Below are 22,677 nucleotides of genomic sequence, written 5' to 3' on the forward strand. Positions count from 1 at the left end.
AGGTGCCCATCAATGGTGGACTGGATAAAGAAAATGTGGTACATATATGCCATGGAATACCATACAGCCATAACAAAGAATGAGATCATGTCTTTTGCAGCAACATAAATGGAGCTGGAGGCCATTATCCTAAGTGAATTAATATAGAATCAGAAAACCAAATACCGCATGTTGTCAATAAGTGAGAGCTAAATATGGGGTACTTATAGACATAAAGATGGCAACAATAGAAACTGGGACTACTAGAGGGAAGAGAAGGGCAAGGGTTGAAAAACTAGTGAGTACTATACTTACTTGTGTAACGGGATCATTTGTACCTCGACCCTCAGCATCATGCAATATACATAGGTAGCAAACCCACACAGGTACTCCTTAAATCTAAAATAAAAGTTGAAAAATAAAATCAAAAATAAATATTTGTGGAGCAAATTGTCTATCCCCTTACTAAGCAGTTTGTGACCAAAAGGGATTCTTTGGCTATTTTCTCCAAAACTCAAATACGGTGCAAGAGGACTGGATCTGAAGCTGTGATGTGTATTTCAGTTTTAGTCCTTTCAATTCACCTTCTAGAAGATGAGTCCATTCATTCATTCATTCATTCATTCAAGTCTGTCTGTTGTACATATTCTTTTTCTTCAAGTGAAAGAATAATTTTTGGGCTGGAAGATCATGTTGGGATTGAGCTTGGATAATGAATGTGGATATGGTTTCTAAACCAAAGCACCACCATATATTTTGAGGATTGAAAAGCACCAGGGAGAATATGAGTTTTTACATCACAGAGACCTGGGTTTAGGTTGTGACTCTATTATAACCTGCATGAGTGTTCTAAGGCAAGGCTTCTTACTATGTCTTAGCTTCCTCATCAGTAAAATGGGTAATCTTTAGCTCCTGTGGCTAAGGACTGGGTGAAGTAATATCACCTAGCAGGCATCTATAACATCTTGGCTCCTCACTCTCCTCCTTCCCCTTGATAAAGCTGCAGATTCCTTTCAGCCATAAGTATCTAGTAAATGCCAGCAGTGAATGACTTTTGGCTTGAGAACACTGTGGACATCAGTGCTTTGGCTACCAGATAACACAGCCTCCTTAACTTACTCCTTAGAGAAGAATTGGATGGAGTAAGTGAGGGGTTGCATCAGTGGATAATTCTGTGCCCAGCCTTGCCTTTCTGCTTTTACCACTTCCCTTCACTCCTCCTATTCTGGAAATGCTGTGAAGCAAATATGGCTCATATGATTAACAGGAATAATACCAGCTGATGTCTGCATGACGTTTTATGTTCCTTAAAAAGGGATTCTATAAACATTAAATATTACAACAATCCCATTATATTTATTGCTTACCACGTAATCCAGGTGCTTTGTGTATGCTGGGGTATAGTGAAGAGCAAAATATTTGGAAGAAAATTATATAACACACAAGTATATGTCTCTGTGTGTGCAAATGTAACCACTGGTATAATAGTGATAACTGCCATCAATCTAACAAATAGGGTGATTAAAAATTAAGGCTAATTTGAGGGGAAATTATTCACATTGAAGGTCTAGACAGATCTCTAAGGAAGTGACATTTAAACCTAAACCTGAAGCATGAGAAGGAATTAGCAATTTAAAGAGTATTGGGAGAGCATTCCAGGTCTAGCAACTACTATGTATGATGGCATCAATCAGGGCAGAATGCCGGGTGTTCAAGGAAACTGAAGGAGACTAGTGTGGCTGGACCATAATGAACAAGAGGAGAGAGGCTCAAGAGGAGGTTGGAGACATGAACAGGGGACAGTTTATGCAGGGCTTTGAAGGTCATGGTTAGGAGTTTGGCTTTATCCTATGAGCAATGTGAAACCTTTGGCATGTTTTGGGAAACAGAATGGAATTAAATTTATGTTTCCAACCAGATTGCTGTGAAGTGAACCAGAGATTGTCTAACAGATGCCCTTGGAGCCTAGAGGGAACAGGGCTCTCCTTTCCACTAGGACTAATGGATTGCAAACTCTCTAGTTGCTTTGCTTCTGGTACTTCCTAACACTCCTCTAAACAGCTGGCATGTAAGTCCAAACTACTTAGTGCATAAACCATAATTTTGAGTCCCCTTGTGCAAGGATGCTGTCACACTTGTTCCGTAAAAAGGGAAGCCACTGTGTCCAGCCATGCCTCGTCCCAACATGCTTCTCCTCAATATGGCGGGAGAGTGGGAGACCTGTGCACTTTGTCAGCACTTCTGGTAGTGTTTCACCCTGCACCAAGCAATGCTTGTAGGTGTTTTTCTGAGCCCTATGCAACACAATCCCATTGGTGGTTGTGTAGAAAACAGATTGGAGAAAGGGAAGGCGGGCCCTGACCTGAGAGACTACACAATGAGGGTGAGCAGGCCCTGACCTGAGAGACTACACAACGATGGTGAGGAGGACACTGGTATGGGCTCAACTGTGCCCTTTCCAAACTCACATTTTGAAGTCCTAACCGCCAGTACCTCAGAATGTGACTGTATTTGGAAATAGCATCTTTATAGACATGTTGAAGTTAAAATAACTTCTTGCAAGGACACTACTTATATTTGATTAGGGAACCCCTAAGGGTTGAGTCCTAATCAAATATAAGTAGTGTCCTTGCAAGAAAAGGAGATTAGAACAAAGACACACACACACAGAGGAAAGACCATATGAAGACATAGGGAGGGAGAGGTGGTCATCTACAAGAGTAGAATGGAGGACTTGGAAGAAACCAATTCTGCTGACACCTGGATCTTGGAATTCCAGTCTCTAGACCTGTGAGACAAAAAATGTCTGTTGTTTAAGTCACTTGGTCTGTGGTATTTTGTTAAGGCAGACCTAGCAAACTAATTCAGGGAGCTATGTCAAGTGGATCAAAGGGGAAAAGAGCCAGGAAACTGACAATTGCAATAAAAGATAAGGACAAAGACTAAACTCATGTAATGGGACAATCAACCCACCAAATTCTTCTAGTTCTTCTCTTGGGCCTCTGGTAGGACTGCACTTCATCTCTTTGGAGATACTGGTGGTTGAGTGACTTGCCAGTGAAATGTGAGAGAAGGTAATGTTTTATGTCTAGTCAGAAACTCTCCCTTTTCCTCCCGTATATTGATGGGCAGTGTCTCCAATGGTGGCTGCTTTGTTAGCCTGGGTTAAAGAGCGGGGTAGTAGGAAACAGAGCTCCCAGAGAACCCATGATGAATATGTGGTATGGAAGAGAAATGAACCATTGTTTGTAAAGCCATTGGGAAATTGGGATTACTTGTTACCATGGAATAACCTGACCTATCGTAACTGATACACTCGTATACTACTGTGTCCCCTCCACCTAGGTTTGGGAAGAAGCAGAAATCTCATGCCAATCAGGAATCTGGTTGAGCACTTAACGGCTGAACTCACATAGGAATTGACACTGTCTTCATGCTACTTGCAAAGAGTATTTATCCATGTATTATATAATCCTGTCTATTTATTACACACCATGTGATGACAAGATTGTGATACACAGTGTTTGTCTGATATTTCAGTTATTTCCACAGGTGCTCAGGTGATGATGGAATAGTCCAAAGTAAGCCCAAACTAGCAGTGTTTCCTGTGTCTCATGATCAGGGAGCATGCATGCAGAAAGACACTTGAACAGGCAGCATAATAAAACTAATATGAAAGGAACATAAAATAGAAATAATTATAAGAAAAAAGAACATACATAGCCTACTAACCCTAAAGGTCAAATCAGTGAGTTTACTTGAAGGTAACGCTTGGTTCTAAGCGTCCTGGCTTTCCCAGTGAGGAGGAGAATTAAAAGCATCCTGTAACTCTCTGAAGGAATAGGGCTTTTGACAGCACTGTGTGTGGAAACCAGAGCTGTTGCATTGCTCTCTATGCAAATGATTAAGGTTTGTGCCCCAAGGAGAGGATTAACTGAGGGAGGAGGGCGCAAGGTTATGCTCAATGCCTTCCCTTGTTTGTAGCACGTAGAACAAGGAAGAGTTCTACATTCAGATCAAACCGATCTTGATTCAAATATGGGCATCCTCACTAACTAGCTATGTGATCCTGGGCCAAATACTTAACCTCAATAAGCTGTGGTTCCTTTGTCAGATAAGTGAGGACAATCATAGTATTGATATTACAAGGTAACTATGCAGGTAAATGAAATAATCTGTGCAAAATATCTGCATGGTACTGGGCTCAGTTCGAGTTGGCTTTTCCCCTCCTCTTTCTCCCTCCCTCCCTGCCTACCTTTACCCTCCCTTTTTCCTTGCTGTTTCCTCCCCTCCCTCCTTTTTTTTTTTTTTTAACCTTTTTGACTGGAGAAAGAGACATGTCACTGAGAAAATAGTTCTCAGAACAATGAGCAGTGGGCCCCTCTTGCTTTGTGACTTGATCCTCCTTCAGAATCCCCCCTAGCTTTGCTTTTCGAGAGCCTCCATGTTTCTCTCATCCCCTGTAGCCATAACATGAGGAAGACTCTCTTCCCATGGCCTCTTTGATATGTTTGGTAATATATTATTTAAGATCACTTTGAGTGCATCAACATTCTGGGGTATGTCGATATTCTCTATTTTTAAAGAAAATAATTTATGAAAACTCCCAGTAGTGGGCTGGCACTGAGTGGCTCCTCGCTCTGTAGAGCAAGCATAGTATTCCCACCGATTCACCTTACCTTCCATTACCTTTACCACGATGGCATTTTGCTGCCTTTTCAGGTACAGCATGCTGCATAAGGGCCAGGTTTAAAGTTTCCCTTCTGAGACGGAAGACAGCCCTAGAACCCTGTGCTACATACTAAAGGGGGAAGCATTAACAGAGCAGTTATATTAATTTACACAAATGATTACTGGCTTATTTTTCAAAAGCATATTCCTGGAAGCACAGATATGCAATGATTCTATATACTTCTCTCAAATTTAGAATAGAGTGTTAAATGACATTAAACAAATTTGCTATTCACCTTCAAGTGCTAATAAAGGAGCAAATCAGAGACATGCACCTAGTACATTATTCATGGCAAGCTAACAGCCTCTGCTCCAGCAGCCTGGTGAATCAGAGACCGATGGACATACGTGGTTCCCATGGGGTTGGCTCCAGCTATTTCATTTCCAAGGATATGGGGTCTGATAAGAGAGATGGGCTAACAGGATGAATTCAGATGCGCATGACATTTTTGATTTATTCTTTGAATTGTAAAGGTCCTTCGGTCATCAGTTTCTAATCTGGCCAGAGGCATTGGAGAAGAGGAAATCGAAAGAATAACCTTTAGGAAACTGGAATATGCAAAAGAGAATCTTTTGTGAAAAACTAAAGAGCTATGGGAAATATGTTGGAACATTATTTAATGAGGATCATTCCAAATAGTGTCTTGTTTTTATTTTGTATCAAATTAATTTGCCTTAAACATCCCTGGGTCCTGAGAATTGTAAATGGTGTCTCGTGCTATTGAAATTTGATTTTCATCAAAACTGGATTTTAGAGATCCCCTGGGGTGACAAACTGTTAAAAATACTTTTCTTTTTCCCTTTTCCCTGATGGCTGTAGAAGTGAATTCCCACCCATGGATCAGTGGCCATGCCTTTGTATCTGGTCATGGAGCATGTTAACTCAAATAACACAGATTCTAAAATGAAAAACGTGGTGTGAGTTTATTTAATCCATTCTCCCTCACATTCTTAACACAAACTGCATGTTCATTATCCATGTATTTGTGGAACGTTGTAAAATGAGTGCCTATCTCTCATGTGCCAGGCAGTATTCTAGGCACTTGGGATACATTAGTAAATCAAATAGACAGAGATCTGGTTCTCATAGACTATCTACAGGAGGAGGCAGAAAATAGCTGCAAAATAATGAATTATATGGAATGGTAAAAGGTGTAAATACTATATAAAAGTGAAAATCAGAACAGGAAAAAGAGGTCAGGACTGCCAAGTAAAGAATTTTAAATTTTAAATACTACAGCAGGATAAGCCTCACTGTGAAGATGACCTTTGATCAAGTGCTTGAAAGAGTTTAGGGCATTCGTCATGTGATTATTGAGGGGAAGGGTGTTCCAAGCAGAGAGAATAGGTAGTGCAAAAGCCCCAAGGTAGCTGAGCACTTATCATGTTTTAGAAACAGCGAGAAAGCTAATGTCCTTGGAAAAGAGTGGGCAGGTGGCAACAAATAGGAGATGCATTAGGAAAGATGAGTGGCCTGAATGGTCAGGGGCTGGAAGATCATGTAGGTTTGTCCATGAAGGATACTGAAAAGACTTGCTTTTACTCCATGTGAAATGGCAAGTTACTGGAGGGGTTTAAGCAGAAGGATTTCACAAAAATCATAACTTTTTCTGCTCTTGGATTGATGTCACTTTGCAATGCTTAGTTATGTCAACAAATTTATCAGAGTTCAACCACAAACTAGATAAAAATGTGCTAATAGTGTCAGAGGAATACCATTTTTCCCTAAGTAGCAGGTTTTCCCAATATTACTGGGTGGATATTCATTCATTCACTGTGCAATGAGCACATAACATGGAGTCATTTCCTCTATTTTGCACATTACAGTTGGCTTAGGAATTTTGTGTGAATGTTATTCAACGTAAGCCTAAAACAAACCAATAAAAACTATATTAAATCCTGCCTTTATTTCACTCCCTCAACCCAAACTCTGGTCTTCTTTAATTGCACAAAGTAATTTTATTGTGAAGTATTAATTTTATGAGATGTGAGTACATAATAGCAAAAAACATAAGTTTTGTAGTTAAATAAATTTGGCAAACTTTGGTTTCTTAGGCTGTGGATTATCTTCTGATTTACAACTTTGGCTACATTTCCTAAGTTTTCTATGTAGTAATTTTGTTCTTGTGATTTATATACATTCTTTCATAGCAAATCTTTATTCTTTAAGAAAATATTGATGTTCAACTGCTTTTTTATTTTTTTGACGGAGTTTCTCTCTCTGTTGCCGAGGCTGGAGTGCAGTGGCGTGATCTGGACTCACTGCAACTTCCGCCTCCCGGATTCAAGTGGTTCTCCTGCCTCAGCCTCCTGAGTAGCTCGGATTACAGGCACCCACCACCATGCCTGGCTTATTTTTTGTTTGTTTGTTTGTTTGTTTTCATAGGTTATTGGGGAACAGGTGGTGTTTGGTTACATGAGTAAGTTCTTTATTGGTGATTTGTGAGATTTTGGTGCACCCATCACCTGAGCAGTATACACTGCACATAATTTGTAGTCTTCATCCCTCACCCTCTTCCCACTTTTTCCCCCTGAATCCCCAAAGTCCATTGTGTCATTCCTAAGCCTTAATTTTTGTATTTTTAGTAGAGATGGGGTTTCACCATGTTGGCCAGGCTGTTCTCGAACTCCTGACCTCCTGTGATCCATCCGCCTTGGCCTCCCAAAGTGCTGGGATTCAAGGCATGAGCCACTGAGCTTGGCTCTGCCTGGGGTTTTTGTTTCCAATTTCATTATTAATTTCTAGCTTTATTTTAACTTATTAGAAATGCAGTTTTTGTTATTTCAAATTTTTAGGGTTTGTCTATTTTAATGAAATAATATATCCATTTTTGTGAATATTCTATTTCTAATAACTTTTTAAAAGAGGCTACATTGAGAATTCCACATCATTTCCAATCAACTCATTTTTATTATCATCGTAACTGGTAAATGAAGTAAGACAATCAAGCACTTATCCTGTTTCTAAAAAATATGTGAAAAATATGAATGTCAGAGTTTGGGTTGACAGATAAAATTCAGAATGCCTAGATAAGCAACTAACAAATTTTTAGTTTAGGTATGTCCCAAATATTGTACTTACACTAAAAAATTATTTGTTGTTTGTCTGAAACTTAGATTTAACAATTAGGCATCCTGTTAGTTTGACAAGTGTGGCAACTCTATTCAGGGTAATGAAGTAGGATTGATGAAGGAGCATTTTCTTTCTTTCTTTTTTTTTTTTTTTTTTTGAGACAGAGTCTTGCTCTGTTGCCCAGGCTGGAGTGCAGTGGTGTGATCTCGGCTCACTGCAACCTCTGTCTCCCAGGTTCAAGCAATTCTCCTGCCTCAGCCTCCTGAGTAGCTGGGATTACAGGCGCCCGCCACCACGCCCAGCTAATTTTTTTGTATTTTTAGTAGAGACGGGGTTTCACCATGTTGGTCAGGCTGGTCTCGAACCCCTCACCTTGTGATTCACCCGCCTCGGCCTCCCAAAGTGCTGGGATTATAGGCGTGGCCCACTGTGCCCGGTCCAGATGAAGGAGCATTTTCTCCTTATAGAAATGTTACAGTGAAAGAAGGAGGAAACAATGTTACTATAAAAATACCACTCTTACGTGAATTTTAATGAATGAATTAATCTAGGCAAAGAATATCAGTGGGTGTTGACATCACCAGGATAAACCAATCATTTTGTATGCCCTTGATTCCAGTAGACAGATGATGACCTTGCCAAACACTAAGAGCCTTGTACTTTCACCTTGAAAAGTACATTACTGTGATAAATCCTAGGGCTTACTTGGTATGGAGAATCCAGTAAGAGACACTAGCATCAAGTTGAGCCCAAGAGAACTACATCCTTAAGAGAAGGATAAATAAGGAAAAAAAAAAGAAAAAAAGGAAAACCTGATACATAGAAGGAGACATCCAAGAGATTTGACCATCTTGAACTTGTTGACAGAAGAGAGAAAAAAATTCTTCCACTACATGCATGATGAAAAAATATGTGATCAGCAAGTCAATCATTAAATGCTTTTTGAAGGAAAGCAAATTCAAAATGTGTTTCAAGGTGTTCCCATAGACAAAGTTCCAAGAGAAATGAGGAGCTCACAAAAAATATCAGAAAACACACAAGTAAATAAGCCACCATCAGGCAAAGCCAGCAGAAACAGCACTCTGCAGACTTAGTTAATAGAATTATCAGAAGCGCAAAATAAAATAATGATGTTTAATGTTTAAATAAATGAAAACATGAAAAAGGAACAAAGGTCTATAAAAACAAAATAAGTTTTAGAAATAATAAGATAGAACCTCCAGTATGACAATACAAATAAAATTTCAAAAAACAAAATTGATAAATTACAGAGCAGATTTAACACAACTGAAGAGAGAATTAGTAAACTGGAAGATAATTTCAGTCTTGTCCAGAATGCAGTCAAAGAAATGTAGAGATTAAATACATTAAATAGGTATAAAAATATATAGAGGACTATATAAAAAGATATACAGCATTTCTAATAAGAGCTACAGAAGGAATTAAGAAAAGGAATGGGAGAAAAATCAATATTCAAAAAGATAAAGACTAAATATTTCTCAAAATTGTTCAAAGAAAACAAACTTCAAATTTAGGTAGCCCAATGAAATCTGAGTAGAATAAATGGAGAGGCAATCTTGACCTAAATGTATCATAGTAAAACCACAAAATGCAAAAGTTAAAGAGACTCAACTATCTGTCATTTATAAAAGATATAATTCAAATATAAAAAAGGTTGTAATTAAAAGCATTAAAATGACAAATAGTGCAAATACTAATAAAAAGAATACTGATGATAATGACCAGTATTTTCATAATGCTAAAGGGATAAATCCAAGAGGATATAAAAATCTAATAGCATATAGTTAATATCATTGTTTCAAATTACATAAAGAAAAAGTTGACAAAGAATTGATGAGGGTAGCCTCCATGGTCATACCTGGGGCTGTTCTGCAGGTAGGCTGAGTAAGCGCCCTTGACTTTAGCAAATGCACAGAGTCTGAAAGTACAGAGACATAGCTGACACTGGAGATGGGGTGTTGTCATTGTGTGCAAACCTGTTCAGTACAGGTAGAGCTCAAATCAGGAGTGGGCTAAGGAGATGTGGAATAGGGCGAAAAGGTATTTGCTTGACTTACTAAAGAAAATACTAATGCATCTTCAATCAGAAGGAAAATAATACCATATGGAAACTTGGAGATGAGAAAAGAATAAAGAGCAAAAGAAAGAATAAATATACAATTATATCTTAATGAAATATTGATTTTATAAATCAAAGATAATATAATGTCTTGTTAGGGCTACAGTATATCCAAACAAAAATGTAATATACTCCACATATTGGGACAAGAAAAATGGGGTTCAAGTTTCTGGAATTATTAGGATGAAATTAAAATACCAATTTATACTAGACTATAATTAACCAAGAGTATTTGTTGAAATCTCCAGGTAGCTCTTTAAATAGTAGTAAAATAATGTTAAACAAATGAGTTATTAGAGTAGTAGAATAATAAAAACCACTCAATCCAGAAGAGACAGAAAAATGGGAGAAAGTAGTAATATAGAACAGGTAAGACAAATAATAAGAATAAAGTGGTAAATTTAAAATCAAGTGTATCAGTACTTTCCTTAAATGAAAATAGATGCAATATTTCAATTAGAATGCAATATTTTAGGTAGATTAAAACATGATTATATGATTATTATAGAAGATACATTAAAATTAAGAATTCAGGATGTAAAGAAAAATCTTATGCAAAGCTTAATCATAAGAAAGCTGGTATTAACAATGTTAATATCATACAATATAGGTTTTAAGGTGAATATTTTTAAAGATCAAGTGATATTTCTTAATAATAAAATCTTCAGTTTACCAGGGAGACCTAAATACTCTAAATTTGTATGTCTTAATGGCAAAGGTTCAAAATGCTTTAAGCATAACTAAGATGATAAAAAATGATTTGTAATCATGTTAAGAGATTTTTAACACAGTTCTCTCAGTAATTAACAGAAAAAACACACAAACAATTACGAAGCATGAATATTTGGATAACATTATCAAATGGAATCTAATTTATACTCATAAAATACTGCAACCAATGAACTGCAAAATACATAGTCTTTTCAAGAACAGAGACAATGCTCACCTATTAAAAAATTATTTTGAGCCACAAAACAAGTCTCAACAATGGAGAATTGAAATCTTTTAGAATATTTTATCTTACCACAGTGAAAATAAGCTAAAAATAAACAACAAAAAGAAAATAACGTTTTTGGATTAAAAAATACACTTGAAATAACCTATGGACCAAAGTGGAAATTAGAAAATATTTTGAATGGAATACTATAAAAATGATAGGATGCAGCCAAATGTTCATAGAGAGGGAAATATATAGCCTTTGCTGAAAATATTTTTTAAAAGTCTAAAAATTAATTTATCCAATCATCTATCTCAAGATTGTAGAAAAAGATCTGCAAATTTAATTTTTTAAAATGTAGAAGCATGAAGATCATAAGACAAAATAATAAAATAGGAAACTAACATACATTAAAGAGAATCAACAAAGTCAAACATTGGTGCATTAAGAAGATTAAGACAATAACTCTGTGACAAGAATGATCAAGAAAAAATAGATAAGGTGCTAACAGCCAATGTCAACAATAAAAAGGGAGTATTTCTATTACAGACATTGCAGACATTTAAAGTTCATTCGAAGAAAAACTCTATTAGATGACATAATTAACTATATTTTAATATATTTGAACATTTTGATTAAATGAGTAAACTTTTTATTTAACTTATTTTTCTTTTTTTGAGAAAAGGTCTCGCTGTGTTGTCTAGGCTGGTCTTGACCTCCTGGGCTCAAGTGATCCTCCTGCCTCAGCCTCCCAAAGTGCTGGGATTACAGGTGTGAGCCACTGCACCCAGCCTAAATGAATAAACTTATAAAGGGAACATCTGCATTGTCTAATACCCATGGAGAAACTGAATTAGTAATTTCAAATTCTCCCACTGAGAAAATTACAAACCAGAGAGATTCACTGGAATATGAATCAAACATTTATTTGGGAAATGGCACCAATATCATAGAAAATATTCCAGAAAATAAAAAAAGGGGAAATATCTCCTACTCCATTTAATAAGACCAACTTAAGCCTGATACCAAATCCTAACAAGAATACCATAGTGAAATAAATATTTAAAAAATTTTATATTGTTATTTTTATGTAGTTATGAATATTATTTATGCATAATTCTATATAGTTCAGTTTCTCTCACCAGTGCACAAAAATTCTTAAAATATTAACAAAATGAATTCAGTAATATATAAAATAATATTACATGAAAACCAAGTTTAGATAATTCTAGGAATGCAAGATTGCTTTAGTATTTGAAATCAATATAATTCACCACATTAACAAAAAAGACAAATATTCTATAATCATCTTGATATAGATAAATTCATTTGATAACATTCAATGTATAATTTATAATATATACTCTGATGAAGTAGTAATAGAAAGGAACTTATTTAATCTGTTAGAAGTTGTCTACAAAAAACTAAGAATCATCATTGTACATAATGTTGAAATGTTGAAAGATTTCCCCTGAGACTGAGAAACAGACAGGATGGCTCTTTTAGACATTTCAATTCATCATTGGACTCTAGGACCTAGTCAGCTCAATAATAGAACACAAAACAAAAGTTATAAAGCTTGAAAATAAAAATTAAAACTGTCATTCACAGATGAGATGTATAGACAATCCAAAATAATCTAAATATAAAAAGAATTACTAAGGGGATTTTTCAAGGTTGCTAGATCCAGGTTTGACATACAAGAACCAATTCTGTTTTGAAGTCATCAACAACAAATTAGAAATAAAATGTACTATTTCCATTTAGGGTATAATGCATAGGAACATGAAAAATTTCAAATACGTACAAACAATCTGTCAAACATGCATAACTTTATATAGAAGATATAAAACATCATTAAGATAAAAATAAATGGAAGAACATGCTATATTAATGAAACTAAAGACTCAGTCTTGTAAAGATATTATTTCTCCCTAACCCAGTCTAAAGATTTAATATAAACTGTATTGAAACCCCAACAGACTGATTTTTTTTGTATGAAACTTGGCAAGTTGACTTTAAAAGTTATATAAAACTGAAAAATGCCAAGAATAGCAAAGATTCAGAACAAAGTCTGAAGACTTACTTTGCTGAACATCAGAAATCATTAGAAGCTATAGTAATGAAGACAATACATTATAACTGTAAGGATAGACAAAAAGAACAACCAAACAGAATAGATTGGATTTTAGATGATAATAGATAATTGTTGTTAATTTTCTCAAGTGTCTTTGTGGGTGTTAGTGCTATCTTCCAATTATTTCTGACTCTTCTTGGGCACATGGTGGGTAATATTTTACTTTCCTGTCTATTAGATGTGGCCCGTATGACTTGCTTTGATCACTGAAGTGAAAACATAAGTGATACATATTTCCAGAGCCATGCTTTAAGAATCAAGACCTGATTTGTCAATCCTGATGAAGGAATAATTAGTACTTAGAAATGAGACACTACCATCACAGAAATATAAAATTTGAGGTATTGGCACAGTGACTATTTGGCTGTTCACAAAAAACTAAAACAAAAACAAAACCCAACAACAACTGTATTTGAAGCTTGAAAGATGATGAGCCAGCAATGGTGAAAGTTTGCTAAAATTGTTGTCCTTGATAACTTGAAGACAAATCACATAACAGAATTGTAGCTGTAGCAGAAGAGGTTGGGTGCTGTTGACTGCTTTAGAGTTACTATAAGAAGAGATGGGCTTAGAAAAAAGTGGCCAGTTTACAAGCAAGAATAAAATGGAACAGAGACATTTCAGAGCTTTATAGGGCAGTAAGAAGTGAATCTTTAAGCTTCATATGGTAAAAGATAAGACATAGAGTCAAAAGTGGCCAATTAAAACTCAACCTTTTAACAAGACACAAATCAGTGACTGAGGTTTAATAAGAGTAAAAATTCAATGAAGAGGTGGTGTGCACTTAACCTTATATCTAGACAAAATGTCTCAGATAGTAAATGTGTGACTTTCTCATTAAAGTCTTGTAAATTTGTGGTACTTTGCATTAGATGAGGGCAAGGACTGGTGATGAAAAAAATATAACGAACATTAAAATATGTATAAAGAACTATGGGTGTGAATATTGTCACATGGAATTGACTAGAGTCAGAGTCAGTAGATTCAATACTATTATTTTTATAAGTGAATTACACTCTTATGTTGGTGAAATAAGATGTTGGATTATTTGATATCAAAAACAAGCCTTGAATGCCTAGATCCTTTGATTAGAAAGCTGACTGAGGAAGATGCTTAACCCCTGGGAGGGCTGAGTTTCCAGTGCCTACTTAGGATGTTGTTGTGGAAGATAATAGAAAAGGGAAAATTTCTCTGAGAGAAGAGCCAGAGACCAAGAAAAGCAAGAGTCTCTCCCAGAGAGAAGAACCGGCAAATGCTAGGAACAGCCACAACCCCTCACCAAGGCTCGACATAACAGGTGCTCAATCTGACAGCAGAATTAGCTCTGCTGTGTGTCTCTCACTCTTCCCTTTCTGAATAGGGTTGCTTATTGTGGTCATCCTGTCCTTAGCCTTTTGAGCCATGGGAATGTGTATTATATATGGCAAATTCTTAGGAACGTGAGCATTTGGATCAGATAAATGTGGATTCGAAATTGGGCTCATCCACTTATCTGTGTCATTTTGCACAAAGCAATTAAATTATCTGAAATCTGGTTTTCTCATCTGTACAATGTAACTTAAAAAATAACCTGTTTCACGGAAGCAAATGAATATTGTATATAAAATCTTAAGCCCAGAGTCTGACATATAATCAGTGTTCCAAAAAAAGAGCAGGAGCTGCTATTTTAATTCTTAAATGATGCTATTCCCAGTTATATTTTCTTGTAGAAATGTATTATCCATCTTGCTTATTTTTAAATCCAGCAAAGTGATAGAGCGAAGCCCTCAGCTTATATTTTGGACCAAGAACTAGTCTCTTTAGGAGAGGTTGGGTCAAGCCATAATGCATTCTAAGAAACACTAGAATTTCACATTCTGCAGAAAGGATCTATCAGAATTACGTTTTGTTTTGATTTCCAAATGCTGGCATCATTCCTCATACCCTGCTCCACTTGTGTATCTCAGTCTTAGTAAAGAGTTGAAAACAGTTTTTAGGATGTTGTGCTTTGCTGTTTTTGTAAGTATAAGTAAATGTGCATAAAGTTGCCTGTGACGTTAATCATTTATTTAATCCCAATATTGGTACTTTTTTTTTTTTTCATGTTTCCCTGGGCTGCAAGCAGATAACCTAACCTAGCATAACATGCTGGCTAAGTGGGATGAAGAACAGGAGATTTAGAAAGCTGACTGCCTGGCCGGGCGCGGTGGCTCACGCCTGTAATCTCAGCACTTTGGGAGGCCGAGGCGGCGGATCACGAGGTCAGGAGATAGAGATCATCCTGGCTAATGCGGTGAAACCCCGTCTTTACTAAAAATGCAAAAAAATTAGCCGGGCGTGGTGGCGGGCGCCTGTAGTCCCAGCTACTCAGGAGGCTGAGGCAGGAGAATGGCGTGAACCCGGGAGGTGGAGCTTGTAGTAAGCCGAGATTGCGCCACTGCACTCCAGCCTAGGTGACAGAGCGAGACTCCGTCTCAAAAAAAAAGAAAAAAAAAAGCTGACTGCAGGTGCTCTTCATTTACTGGCTTGAGGAAAATCCTGTGTCGGGGGAAAGGGCTAATGCTGGCCAAGGAAATGAAACATCTAATAGGAGTTTAGGCCCAAACCTGGGAAGCCATTGCCACCTCCTGATGATTTTGAAGTGAGATGAAAGAAATGGAAATGTGCACGTAAAAATCCAGTGTATCATAAGCCTTAGGTTTTTGTACAATTTGCAGTACTTCCTTTCATTTTCCTCTACTGTGGTGGAAAAGATGAGAAAAATGAAGAAGCTAATTACATATGTTAAAAAGTTAAGAACGGAGAAAAGCTAGTAGCAGGCTTCTGTTTTGAATCTTGTCAGTTTCTTCTGCTCTCCAAATTGGATGTGGTTACAAAGAAGTGGTTTGTCTTCAAGTTAGAACATTCTACAGGTGAAAGGAGACTTATATAATTAGTATGCTCTCTGCAATAGCTAACTCAGAAAGAAAAAAAGTGGTTTTAAAATTATGCCTTTGAGGCCCTGGCTTGGGTTTTTCATAATTGGATACAAATACAGGACCCTGGAAGGGAATTACTGAGAGATTTATCACAGGATTATCTAATCATAGATTTTAAATGGCAGACTTCTGTGAGTGCCAAGAAACCACAGAATTTTAAAGCATAGTTGTAGTTACAGAAGAATGAGCTACCACCTGAATGTCTATATCTGGTTATCAGAAGGCTAGGTTTGTTTATTTAGTCATTGATTCATCCACTCTTTTATTAGGACATCACACAGCACCTGCTGTGTGTTAGGCAGGGTTGTGGGTTGATAGTTAAAGAACCCTTGGTCCTTGAGAATGTGATCTCATTTAGAAATAGGGTCTTTGAAAATGTAATTGAGATGTAAGGTAAGGTGAGGTTGTACTGGTATAGGGTCAGCCCTTAATGCAATATAACTGGTGACCTGATAAGAAAAGGAGAAGCACTCTTGGACCAGACAACCAGAGAGGAAAACGCCATATGAAGATGCAGGCACAAAGAGGGAAGAACACCTTGTGAAAACAGAGGCAGAGGTTGGAGTTATGCAGCTGGAAGTTAAGAAATGCCAAGGATTGGCTAGGCGTGGTGGCTCATGACTGTAATCCCAGCAATTTGGGAGGCAGAAGTGGGTGGATCACCTGAGGCCAGGAGTTTGAGACCAGCCTGACGAACACAGCGAAATCCCGTCTCTACTAAAAATACAAAAATTAGACGGGTGTGGTGGTGCCTGCCTGTAATCCCAGCTACTCAGGAGGCTGAGGCAGGAGAATCACTTTAACCTGGGAGGCAGTGAGCCAAGATCATGCCATTGCACTCCAGCCTGGCAACAGAGTGTGACTCTGTCGCAAAAAAAAAAAAAAAAAAAAAAAAAGAAAAGAAAAAAAGGCTGGGCGCGGTGGCTCATGCCTGTAATCCCAGCGCTTTGGGAGGCCAAGGCGGGTGGATCATGAGGTCAGGAGATCGAGACCATCCTGGCTAACACCAGGATGTAGTGAAACCCCATCTCTACTAAAAAATACAAAAAAAAAATGAGCTGGACATGGTGGTGGGCACCTGTAGTCCCAGCTACTAGGGAGGCTGAGGCAGGAGAATGGCATGAACCCAGGAGGCGGAGCTTGCAGTGAGCCAAGATCGCACCACTGCATTCCAGCCTGGGTGACAGAGTGAGCCTCTGTGTCAAAAAAAAAAAAAAAAAAAAAAAGAAAAAAACACTAAAATAGGGGTTTTATGGAGATATTAACTTGGTGTTAGGGATCCCCAAAAGAGGGGCATATGAAAGCTTTTCAGGAGAGATGCTTTTTGAGTGCACTTCAAAGGATGGTTAAAAATTTGCCAGACAGATGACAGGATATTATGTAGTTGCTTCAGAAGTGAAAATTCTGTGCCGGAGAGAGATGATGGACAAGAGAAAGCAATTAGAAAATAGTCCCTACTTTGCATGTGATAGCCTTGAGTAGCAATTAAAGTGAGTGTTTTCTCATCTTTGACAAAGACATTAGCAAAGATGATGATGAAGATGATGATGATGAAGATGATGATGATGATGAAAATGATGATGACGATGAAGATGATGATGAAGATGATGATGATGATGAAGATGATGAAGATGATGAAGATGATGAAGATGATGATGAAGATGATGATGATGAAGATGATGATGAAGATATCTTTTGCCATTTTACTAAAGCAACTACTCTTAAATTGGACATTTTCTTCTTTAATTCTCTCAGCAAGTCTACATAGCAACTATTACCATCTGCATTATACAAATGAGAAAACCAACTCTCAAAGAGTTTAAATAACTCTCCTAAAGGCTCCACAACTAGTAAGTAGAAGCAATTTATGATACGCCCTTCACCTCTATGGTGTATGTCTTTTTAAAATCATAAGCTAAAAAAAAAAAAATCACAGTCCCCCGAGTTTCTGCTCTTCTAGAATTGATGGTAGATTTCACTTTGCACGTGAATCATCTCAGCCTTTGAAATGAAGTTCTGCTGTGGGGGCCTCTCCACAGTCACTTCTAGGACTGCATTTATTCATTTATATTTATTCCTTCAACACATGTGCCAGGCACTATGCTAGGTGCTGTGTGCCAGATGACACTGTATATCCTGTTTCCTTTACGACAATAGGCATTTGACAGATTTCTGTTTTCTCCTGTGGGGCAGACCAGCACTGTCTTTGGATTCTGCTTTCTAAAATGCACTGGATGTCCACCAGATTCAACCAGATGGGCTTCTCCACCTAAAAGTTATCAGACAGCTGCATGAAATAAAGCACGCTCATTGATCTGTGAATATGCTGGACGTTTCTTTTGTTTTCTAATTTGCTTAGCACTTAAGTGGATATTGGTAACTTACATATGTCTTGGGGATTCAGATACTTTCCTGAGAATGTCTAGTCATACATAAGTTTGTAAAGCGTTTAACAACAACAACATCAACATCCCTTTAGCTCTTCCAGATTTCAAAAGGTTAAAATGTAATTGACACACAGTCCCAGCCAAGCAGAGGCTCAGGAGATACGATGATAAAATGTAGCGCGGACTGTGTGTGAGATCCTGGGGAAGAAAAGAACCTTAAGTAAAAAATCAAGGAAATCTGGAAAAAGTATGGACTTTAGATCATTATAATATATACATATTGTTTCATTTATCGTGACAAATGTACCACCCTAATGTAAAATATAAAAGGACTCTGCGAAGGGCTCAGAGATGGGGCCTGTGAAATGGTAGAGGGAGAGTGTGGGGGAAAGTGCAGCGTCGCTGGATGCTGGCCAAATGTAACCTTGCAGATGAGAAATGGAGTTTGCATTTAGTAGATCTTCTCGGCAACCCCACCCACTCGTCTCTGGCTCTCCTGCATCGCCCCTGAAGCTTAAAGTCCAACAATCATTTGCAATTTGTGCTCACTTAGGTTTGGACACTGGGGTGAGAGTGTGATTGGATATCAGATGGATAATAAGGGAAGCTGGGTGTAGGCTACGTGAGAACTCTGTATCCTCTTTGTAATTTTTCTATAAATGTAAAACTATTCTAAAATTAAGAAAAAAACATAATTGACATAATAGCTATTTACATTTTTCTCTGGGTGATTCACTCTCTGTCCCTTAATTTGAATTCTTCTTGACTTTTTCAGGCATTTTTCTGTGATTTAGGAGGAGCTACATGTGCTGGCTTTGGGCAGTTTGGGCTGAAAAGCTGAATTCTTGTCCTGTGGTATCTCTGTCAAATGTGAGAAATTAATAGATAGGAACATATGAGGAAGAACCCTACCCAGGACTCTCCCAAGGAAAGGTGAAAAGTATGTAAGATTCCTGCCAAGAAGCCTTGAGGAAAATTCCTCCCCGAACTGAAATTTATTGACCAAGGAAACTCAATCTCAATCTCAATCCACTTTAAGATTTTAAGATAATCTTAAAAGCAATATTGCACAGCGTGTATATCACAGTGTTCCCTAAAAGTACTTTCAGAGTGAAATTGTCAGAGGGGAAACTTTTAACTATTGCTTTTTCAAGTGAAAATTATTCTTTTTTCCATTGGATAACAATAAGTCCTCATTTTAGAAAACATAAAATTGACAGCATTTGGAAAAGAATAATTAGTGCTTTTGTTAACCCAGAGACAAAACTGCTGACGTTGTGGGGCATTCCTTCCAGTTTGAAAAAGTCTTGCTTTATAGAATTCTTGGTTCATTTATTGAAAAATATAAATTCTGAAAGCATTTTCTAAAACAAGTCATCTCATCTCCAGGGATTCTGTTTTTCTTCAAATTTGTTTTTTTAACCAAACTTGAGAAAGTCTGGGATTTTTGGTAAGCGTGAAAATGTCTTTAGTTCTAGCCCGCTAGCGGTGTGTGGAACCCAGCACGGTCTCTGTGTTCCCTCACCTCCTTTTCTGCCCCGAGCTGACTGTGCTCTGTAGAGGCCTCATGGAGGAGCAAAAGACTCTGGCAAGGGCTCAGAGATGGGTCCTGTGAAATGTTAGAGGGAGAGTGTGGGGGAAAGTGCAGCATCGCTGGATGCTGGCCAAATGTAACCTCGCAGATGAGAAATGGAATTTGCATTTAGAAGGTCTTCTCGGCAGCCCCACCCACCCACATCTCTGGCTCTCCTTCATCTCCCTTTGAAGCTTAAAGTCCAACAATCATTTGCAATTTGTGCTCACTTAGGTTTTGCACACTGGGATGAGAGTAAGATTGGATATCAGATGACAAGATGATGGAGGAGGCAGCGTGAAACCCCCGGAAAACAGCAAGGGCTTTTCCACAGCTGCGTCTGAATCCTTCGTATCTGTGCATTGTTGCATAAATTATGTAACTTTGCTATACTTCAAGTTTTAATTTGTAATACAAAGATTAAAATATCTCATGGAACTGTTGTATGTGTAAAGTTGAGATACCATGTGGAGGACCTGGCATATTCATTGGCACATACTTGCTGCGTAATAAATGCCAGTTCTATTATATTCACTTTGCTTATCTTACCTGTATTTCCCTTGGTTTTGGTCCAAACTTCACTCACCTGCTCAGCTTTCCTGATATCTTTTGTTGAAGTTATAAAAATAAGGAAGCAAATTCTACTTTAAGTACCATTTGAGAGGACATTTGTTGGTGTTTGGTTTTTGGTTTTTTGATTTTTGGTCTTTGGTTATTTTATTTTCAGCCTGTTCAGAGCTTTAATGTTTTAATTATTTTCTGTTGTAAAGATTGAAAATAACTCCCCAAGGGTTCAGCTGTTATAAGTCCCAAGCTGGGCAGTTTAGTGGAGAAAAGTCAATCTGTTTTGCAATTTGACCTTGTGTAGATACAGTAAATCATCTGATTTATTGGCTTTTTCTTTCATAAGCTGCACATCTTGATGCAGTGTTATGTTACTTTGTTTTCACCCTGTTCACCAGAAAAAAGAAAAAGAAAGTCAACATGGAATGAAAAAGAGGGAACTGCTATTTTCTAAAAGTCAAGGACAGTATCCCTGAATTTAAAACAGCTCTCAGGTGCAGTTGCTCATGGCTGGCTGTTGTTCTTGCCCAAAGTTCCATAGTCATTCATGCCGGTCATGCTATCAAGCCTGAACCTAGGTTTCGCAGTGAAAGATAGCCTGTGGCCTTGGGCCTCTCCCGAGTCTGCTTGAAGTGTGACCTACATCACATTAAAAGCCAGTTTGTGCCCAGGATTACATCATCCCACAAGAGGTCTGCAGGCTAAGGGCAAGAAGCCATGAAACTTTTCTTTGAAGCAATGGGCTTTACCACTTCATAGTGTTTACATTTTTAATAGGTGAGGAGAGAATTTGCAATAGTCTGTGTACATCTTGACCCAAAGATGGAATGATTTGAAGAGACCCTGGCCTTATATGAATAGTTGCTGTTCATGCCCCTGTACCTATTCATCACTGGAGAAGTCTGAGCTCATGTCTACTTTTTAATACACAAAGAGTCCATAAATTCAACAACGGTCCAACCATTCTTCTAGATCATTAAATTATATAGTGAGATTTTATCATACAAGTCTTGGCCTTCGAAATTCATCATTTTGAAGAAAGATTATGGTTATATGTAGCTGTAAAATTATTCCCATGCAAATATTCTACTTGGAAAGAAATGCAATATTCGCTCTAACAGAAAACAGTGACAAACAGAATTAAATTTCTATTGTTTGACATGTGACAATGATCTTTCATTGTGAGAATAAAGGTAAAGACTTTCTATTAATTAAAGGTTAGCAAGTATATTGCAGAAGCTTGAAGCTGAATTGCTAAATGGCTGATAAAATTATTAGGGAACCACAAAAGGTATCTTATTTTTGCCTGATGCCAAGGTGCTGCAAAAGCTTTTGCACAGCAAAGGAAAAGTCACAGTTTTTAAAAGCACCGTAAAGGTGGACATAAATATGGAATGAAATCCTTGCATTGTTTTAGTTTTACTCCAGCAAATTATTGTCAGCTTGTCCTTTAAATGTGCTGCAAGATTTCACAGTCATAAAAATCCTGAGTTCCAGAACAGACTGGAGTGGTCATACAGGTTGGCTTCACGGGTCTAGACAAGACTGGCCTGAAACTGTCTCAGCACCGTAAGAACTCAAGGATAGAGAATCGACGTTGTCCCCTGGTATACTCCACTACTAGCTAGAGAATTTTTAAAGAGTGAGTCTTATCCCACAGCATAAAACCATTTTATGTATTTTAATTGTTCATTGTGGAGATGGAGCATGGCTTACACTGGATTAATCAAGTGACCTCTAATATGCTGAGTGTTCTGCTGTCTGTGGGTATTAACAGATTCAACTGGACCAGAAAAAAATAAAGGTTATACCTGGTTGGCTAACAATATTTGGAGCTGAAATTGCTTTGCATGGCATGGCATTCAAGATTCTTCAGAATCTGGCTCCAATTTACAATGCTTCAGCTACATAAATCGTTCCCCATTCTCTGATGATGTTATGTACTTTTTCATCTCTGAATCATTATTTTATGTGCCCTGCTCTCTATGCCCTCCCCCCCCCCCATTAGCTGATGAATTGCTCTTCATTTGTCAAACTTCAAGTCACAAGTCACCTTGCCTTAGCAGCCTTCTTCAATTTTGCCATCCACTCCCCTGGCCTGGGAGAAGATATGACTCCCTTTATCTTCCAATGCACATTACCCAGTATCTACTCTCATCTCTGTACTCTTGAAGTACTTTGTTTAGAAGATCGACTCCT

The sequence above is a fragment of the Nomascus leucogenys genome, chromosome 6 (assembly GCF_006542625.1).
Source record: "Nomascus leucogenys isolate Asia chromosome 6, Asia_NLE_v1, whole genome shotgun sequence".
In the NCBI taxonomy this organism is placed as follows: domain Eukaryota; kingdom Metazoa; phylum Chordata; class Mammalia; order Primates; family Hylobatidae; genus Nomascus; species Nomascus leucogenys.